Source organism: Nyctibius grandis, chromosome 4 (genome assembly GCF_013368605.1).
Source record: "Nyctibius grandis isolate bNycGra1 chromosome 4, bNycGra1.pri, whole genome shotgun sequence".
NCBI classification, from domain to species: Eukaryota; Metazoa; Chordata; class Aves; order Nyctibiiformes; family Nyctibiidae; genus Nyctibius; species Nyctibius grandis.
The window spans coordinates 56,661,386-56,666,551 of record NC_090661.1 but is presented as its reverse complement, the minus strand read 5'-3'; the positions used below and the strand labels follow the sequence as shown (position 1 = coordinate 56,666,551).

The 5,166-nt window shown below is 41.1% G+C and overlaps 1 pseudogene; it reads left to right on the top strand.

Moving 5' to 3' along the window:
- The first annotated feature begins 1,068 nt into the window (after positions 1-1,068).
- On the top strand, positions 1,069-4,398 carry LOC137662020 (alpha-1-antitrypsin-like; annotated as a pseudogene).
- Positions 4,399-5,166: the final 768 nt, after the last annotated feature.

Below are 5,166 nucleotides of genomic sequence, written 5' to 3'. Positions count from 1 at the left end.
TGTGCTGGCAGCTTCATCCCCCACAGCCAGACCCAGTCAAGGGATGGCCTTCACGTGAAGTCACAGCCTTTGGCTCCAGCCACTAAGGGTATGGCTATGGCTGTCCTGCCAGGCACCCACAACAGCAGGTTTCTCGTGTCAATCTGCAAGCATGGAAGCAGCAGGAGATGTAGCCCCTACTCCACTTCCTCTCCACAGCCCCACCACGCAGCACCGTTAGCTTGTGTCTGGGTTGGACAAACTGTCCAGAATATCTAGCGTCACTAGTGCTTGCTGTGCATCCTCGCTGGCAATTTTTGTTTGAACTGATTAATAATTAACAGAGGTGCTTTGCTTAATCCTGTTCAATGGTACTGAAGAGAAGAAGGAACAGACAAGTAGCACTGTAAGTACCCTTTTAGTTTTCCCTTGGATCATTTGGATATTTCATTCCAGTGGATTATGTTGTTACCTGGGAAGGGTGCCTTTTTACATGTAAACAAAGGGATATACCTGTTATGCAAAAAATCAAAACTGGCCAAAAGCCAGGAAGAACTGGGTGCTAGTGAAGATACTTCACATAATTAACTAAAAATTTGTTTTGGAAACAATAGAGATGCCTATAGACTTTGCTCCACAGTGAACTAGTATTTCATCTTTGAAGAAATTGTAGAAGTATTTTGTAATTTTGGTCCTAGACAGTATAATCTGTGTTTATATCACATTTTTGCTTAATACATATTTAATTCTCTAATTATTTGATGAATTGAGGAAGACTAACAGGGCTGCAGTAGCCATTCTGCAGTACTAAGTACAAAAGTCTTCTACCGGTTACTCTGGGGAAAAGGTCATAAGTTCCCAGTTATCTGCAAATTTTAAAAAAATCAGTCCTACCCTATTTTTTAACAGTTAATATGATCAAAATGACCTCTTCTGAGAAAGTATTCTGGTTATACAAACAGTGTATCAGGAGGCATATTCTTTCTGGGGATCACTGGCATGCATCAGGAATGCGAAATATAAAAGTGGGGGATTTTGGAGAACAGGTGTGTTCTGAGAGCCTTGTTTTACTTGGCTGGAGCACACAACATGAAGAAATTAATTTCCATGCCATGTTTTGTATGTCTGTCTCTTTTCCAGAAACAGGTAAAATGAAAATGAAGCCCACTTTCTCCTTGTGTTTATGGCTGGCTGGTTTCGCTGTTGCCCAGTGTCATCAGCATTCTCGCTACCCCAATAAGCAGGATGATCCTAAAGGGACATATTACCCAGGACGCAGTCCTCACAGGGAAGGAGTTTATCCAGTTAAGAACAAAACGTTTGTCAAACTGGCTCCCAGCAATGCTGACTTTGCATTTTCATTTTACAAGCTGGTCGCATCCGAAGCAACCGATGAAAATATTTCCATTTCACCCATAAGCATCTCTACTTCCTTTGCAATGCTGGCACTCGGTGCAAAGTCAGTGACGCTGACACAGATTCTGGAAGGGCTTGCCTTTAACCTGAAAAAGACCCAGGAGCAAGAAATACATGAAGGTTTTTGCCAGCTCCTCCACTTGCTGAACCGTTCAGACAGTGAGCTCCAGCTGAGCCTGGGCAATGCCCTTTTTATAGAAGAGACGTTAAAACCACTACAGAAGTTCTTGGACGATGTCAAAAGCTTTTATGAATCTGAAGTCTTTTCTACTGACTTTAACAGCTCCTCTGGCGCTGAGAATCAGATCAACAGTTATATTGAGGAAAAGACAAATGGGAAAATTGTCAAACTAGTGGAAAATCTTGATCCTCTCACTGCAATGGTTCTTGTTAACTATGTCTTCTTTAGAGGTAAGAAATATCAAAGGGTGTGAAGGTTGTAACTTAGATGCTTACTGCTTTTTACAGGGAATGAAAACCTAAGAGAAAGAAACTGTAGCTGAAATATTTTAAATGGAAGAAACCATGTTGAGTGTCCAGAAAATATTCCTATAAATCCATGTGTATCTGTTGTCAGTATAAATGTTTTTGTCCTCACCTCGTTGAGTGAAAGACTGCATTTTTTAACAGATATCTTCATTGAGTTTGGTAAATTCTTTAATGTGATGATAGACTTATGCTCTAGTGAAAGATGGTGTTTTCAGTATTATCTGTCTTTAATTGTCTTCAAGCATCTGAAAAAAAAAACAAAGAGCTGCAATGATGTAACACCTGAGGGTGCAGTGACTTGAAAAAGATATTTGTTCTAATCAAAGGCAGGCTGTGGGACTAGACCCTGTTTTATTCACCATGACCATTCCTCTTTGTATTCCACTGAATTATTTTTCTTTTTGTCATAAGCCCATTGGGAGAAACCATTCAGTACTTCATATACAAAAAAAGAGGACTTTTTTGTGGATTGGAAAACGTCTGTAAAAGTTGACATGATGTATCGAAAGGGTTACTACAGAAATTACTTTGATGAAGAGCTGTCCTGTTGGCTGGTTCAGATACCTTACAATGGAAATGCTGCAGCATTATTTGTTTTGCCTGATGAAGGGAAGATGAAGCAGGTGGAAGATGCTCTTTTGAAAAGGACTGTGGCTAAATGGGAAAAATTTCTCCAAGACAGGTAAGTGTTTCTGCTAAGGTGAGAGGTGACCATGTTATAGATTATCTCACCAAGACAAAACATTAAGGGTTATTTTACTGAACTCTCTTCACTTAATGGTCCCTCTCTGTGCAAGATTTCCCTTGTCTTAGTTGGAAAATGAAGAAGATCTGTGAGGAGTGAACAAGCAAGTCATTGAACTTGGAATCCATCTTGGGTTAAGTTCCTGGCTCAACCATGTTTGCTTAGCACCATGATGAAGTTAACAGACCTTTGTGAAATAGAAACAGACATTGTGAAAATAAAATAGAGTAGCTATTTCTGAAGTATTGGGTGATAGGATGTTGAGACCCAGGTGGGATTTGCAGCATTGTATGTAAAAGAGGAAATTTTATTCATTCACCATTACTGCAGTTATTTCTGTGGTGGCCCAGGCCATGTTGTATATTTGAACAGCCTTAGGCCAGCTAGCTATGATCTTTCAAAAAATCCTGCTACCTGGAATTAGTAGCTCTGTTTGCCATAAAGTTGGTATAGTTGTGTCTTCCACTCCACTCCACCCCACTCCTTGAACCCCTCTGTGGAGGCAGAGGGTAACATGGGCTCATGCTGCTCCAACCCTCCATGTCAGATAGCTACACTGGTCAGAAGTGCTATTTGAATCCTGAGAGCAGACCTTTAACATTTAGAAAAATACATGTGAAGTGTCACTATACTGAAGCTATTGAGGAGTGTGACATAGATGACAATTTGTTTCTACTTATGTTATTTGTTACAGAAAAATACATCTGCACATCCCAAAATTTTCTATTTCTGGTACCTATGATGTGAAAAGGATAGTCAAACAAATGGGTATGATTGATCTGTTCACTGAACAAGCTGATCTGTCAGGAATTACTGAAGAGCCTGGACTGATGGTTTCAAAAGTAAGTCAGCATGTGAAACACAAACACCACAGGATTTGTCTGTTCCTAAGAATCTGACATTAATATCCAGTGAAACGCTTACCCCAGTCTCTCTAAAGCACAACTCAATCATCAACAGCTGCCAGTCTGGAGGCAAAGAAAGCCCTATCTTCCCTAAAACTGAAGCCAAACGTGCTTACAAGGGGTTACACATACGTGGTTCGAGGAGGAGGAGGAAGACGTACATATAATTAAATGTTCTTTTGGCTACTAAACAATGTAGCACATTAGCTTTGGTAAATATCTTCTTATTCCCTCTACAGAGGGCAAAAGGTTGTTATTCCTGCCCTTCTAGTGCTCTCAAAAAGTTATTTTTTTAGCTAGATGACAGGGTAAACTCACAATAATACATGAAGCTGCCAAAGGCAAAACTAAGTCTAGGCTAAATTACCAGGTTTCTTTGCTTCCAGAGTTTCTTGACATCAGTCATCTTGAGCGCTCTTTGGCTGTCCGTTGTTCGAGGGTTACTCTCTGCACACACAGTGAAGGAGGCTAGCAGGAGTGGTCTGATGGCTAATTGCGCTGCGGTGGGAAGGGGAGCGGTGGGTGATGACCTTTGCAAGGCTGGTACTGCTGGGTCTCACCCCAGGCAGGGCTCCCTTTGGCAAGAGCAAAGGTGGCAGGCTGCTCTCTTCGTGACAGGTTGTCAGCTGGAAAATGTTTTACCTCCTGTCATTGCAGGTGATCCACAGAGCCGTGCTGAATGTTCATGAGAATGGCACTGAAGCGGCGGGGGCCACGGTGATGGAGGTTACCTGGAGATCTGGTGATTTTCCTCATCCGCCTCGAGTCAGATTCAACAGGCCCTTTCTCCTGGTGATTCTGGATAAATATACCCGCACTGTCCTCTTCATAGGGAAAATTGTAAACCCTCTGAAAAATGACTGACTGACCAGAGGACAGTCTGGTCAGTCTGCCTAAATTCCTGGGATCCAGCAAAACATTTATGTGTACATACCTCTACATACTAGTGCTCATCTTTCAACCATTATCTTTATATACATTATTAATCCCTTAAACCACAAAAACTATTTTTCCTTGTCCAAATGTCACTGGTATATCCCTCTCCCTGCCCCACCTCCAAGCCTACAGCTATATACATCTTGTAGTGTTGACAAATACAAGTCACTTTTCACCTGTTTTGTAAGAAGCCCTTCCTGACATCCTCCCACAGGGTATTTCAGGTGGTTTAAAGTCTCTAGATGATGTAGCTATACACTATACACACTCACAGTGTATGTACAGGAGAGCAGGAGAAGGGAAATATGGAAAAGGAGGTGGGAGGTATAAATCCTGTCTGTTTAATTCCCAAACCTCTGATGGCTAGTCTTAAATGCAGACTCCCTTAATATTATAGTGAATTTCAATTCATGTCTTTGGTTTTTAACCATGTATGGTGTGAAGCTGCAGGATCAGTGACTGGGATGCTGGAGGACACACAAATGTAAAAGGTTGATGAGTGCTGGTCTTTTAGCTTGCCTCCCTCTATCTCCTCCTCAGTGGAAGCCATCCTCATGAAGACAAGAAGGTTGTTTTTGCTTTAAAGTTATGTTTCTTCTACTAAGAAAGGAAGCCATAACAGCAAAAAACACTTTCTATTTTGTTTTATTTTGTTAATATAGCTATTATTGCTAATGTCCTGAGATAAAAGTATAG